This window comes from Gavialis gangeticus, unplaced genomic scaffold, assembly GCF_001723915.1.
Source record: "Gavialis gangeticus isolate Ggan-Ray unplaced genomic scaffold, GavGan_comp1, whole genome shotgun sequence".
In the NCBI taxonomy this organism is placed as follows: domain Eukaryota; kingdom Metazoa; phylum Chordata; order Crocodylia; family Gavialidae; genus Gavialis; species Gavialis gangeticus.
In genome coordinates this window covers 16239871-16242254 of record NW_017729025.1, presented here as the reverse complement: position 1 = coordinate 16242254, position 2384 = coordinate 16239871, and positions in this window count along the sequence as shown.

The following is a 2384-nucleotide window of genomic DNA, read 5'->3' as shown; positions in this document are numbered from 1 at the left end:
ACAGGCCAGAAAAATGGTGCAGGGTCAATCCACGGGCCAGATTGGGCCTCTTGTCTGGTTCTGCATACCAGATCCAGCGGGAGGGGCTGGCTTGGCTTGGGCACTGCATGCGGTGAGTGCCAGCTCTGGCCGCAGCCCTACACTCATCACTTAGCATGTGTGCCCACTCTGGCCCTACATGCAGTGCATGGGGCCAGTGCAGCAAGCATCACATGCAGTCTGTGGGTCTACTCTGAGACTCAGGGGCAGCACTGCTGGCTGGATGATGAGGCTTCATGGGCTGGATCCACCCTGTGAGCTGTGTCTTTAACACCCTGATTGAGCAGGTTGCAGTAAGCAACAGTGCCGTTCTTCCCTTGAAAAGGAAGAATTCTAAACGCAATGTTGTGATGACAGCTCCTTTTCTCTTGCTCCCACTAGATGCACCAGCTTAAGTCCAGAGTGGCTGCACCAGAAGGGGCCACTGGGTCACCAGAGACCAGGGATGGAGGAGTGGCACAGACACACCCCTCTTTCAGTTGATCATGCTGTGAGAGTAGCAGCTGGGACCTTTTTTTTAAGTCCCTGAAGCAAGTAAGAGCCCCACCCCCTTTCCCCTTTCCTCCCAACTCCCTCACCTGCTGCTGCCACTGACTCCAGCTATCCTGGCGGTGAGGGTAGAGGCATGGGTGACTGGTGCTGCCTTAGTCAGGGGGGGGCATATGCCCCCCCTGCGACCAATCCCACCAACTGGAGGTGGGGGTCCCCCACGGGTGATCCTGCATTCTGAGGGGGTGGGGGCCGGGTGATCCCATGATGACCGTGAGTGGCTGCAGCTGCTTCTGGGAGCAGGCACTGTTTGATCACTGCAGGGGGGGCACCGGCATTCCTGCCTGCGCCCCCACCCATTGCCTAAGCAGCAAGTGCAGCCATCAGAGGGTGCACTGGCCCTCTCAGGGGGTGCACATGCACCCCCTACATGTCGCCACTGGGCAGAGGGGGGAGCTCCAGAGTTGCTCCAGCTGGGCGGCTAGGATGGAGCTGGGTTGAGCCAGGGACAACAGCAGCAGGCTGGTTTCTTGTCCCTGCCTGGTCTCTCTGGGTGCTCCCTGAAGCCCAGGAACAGGTGTGGGGGAAGGGAACAGCACTGTGTCTAGCTGAGCCTAGCTCCATGTGTAGCCCAGCTAGACCTAGGCAGAAGCGGTGCTGGAGCCTCCCCTTACACTACAAAAACCTCCCCAGTCCTGAGGCCAGTTTTGTTCAATATTTTCATCAGTGACCTGGAAGATGGTGTAGAGTGCACCCTCAGCACGTTTGCAGATGACACCAAGCTGGGGTGAGTAGTAGATATGCTGGGGGGTAGGGCTAGGATTCAGAGAGACCTTGACAGACTGGAGGATTGGACCAAAAGAAATCTCATGAGGTTCAGGAAGGACAAGTGCAAAGTCCTGCACTTAGGGCAGCACAATCCCATGCATTGATACAGGGGGCCGACTGGCTAAGCAGCAGCTGTTCAGAAAAGGACCCGGGGTTACAGTGAACAAGAAGCTGACTGTGATCAACAGTGTGCCCTTGTTGCCAAGAAGGCTAACGGCATACAGGGCTGCATTAGTAGGAGCATTGCCAGCAGATCGAGGCAAGTGATTCTTCCGCTTCTATTCAGCACTGGTGAGGTCACATCATAGTTTCATAGTTTGTAGGATTGGAAGGGACCTGAGCAGATCATCAAGTCCAAACCCCTGCCATGGCAGGAAAGAGTACTGGGGTCAAACGACCTCAGCAAGGTGACTGTCCAGCCTTGTCTTAAAGACCCCCAGGGTAGGAGCCAGCACCACTTTGCTTGGAAGTTGGTTCCAGATTCTAGTCGCCCTGACAGTGAACTAGCGCCTCCTGATGTCTAGTCTGAATCTACCCTCTGCCAGCTTGTGACCGTTATTTCTAGTCACTCCTGGCAGTGCTCGGGAGAACAGGGACTCCCCCAGTGCCTGCTGGTCCCCTCTGACTAGTTTGTACCAGGCCACTAGATTCCCCTCAGCCTTCTCTTGTGGAGGCTGAACAGGTTCAGGTCCCGTCACCTCTCCTCGTAGGGCCTGCCCTGCTGCCCCCTGATCATGCGAGTGGCCTCCTCTGGACCCTCTCCATGTTGTCCACATCCCTCTTGAAGTGCGAAGCCCAGAACTGGACACAGTACTCCAGCTGTGGCCTGACCAGTGCCTCGTAGAGGGGGAGGATCACCTCCTTGGACCTGCTCAAGATGCATCTGTGGATGCATGACAAGGTGTGGTTGCCCTTTCTGACTGCATACCCACACCGCCGGCCCATGTTCATCTTGGTCAATGATGACTCCAAGATCCTTTTCTGCCTCTGTACTGATGAGAAGGGAGTTCCCCAGCCTGTAGGTATGG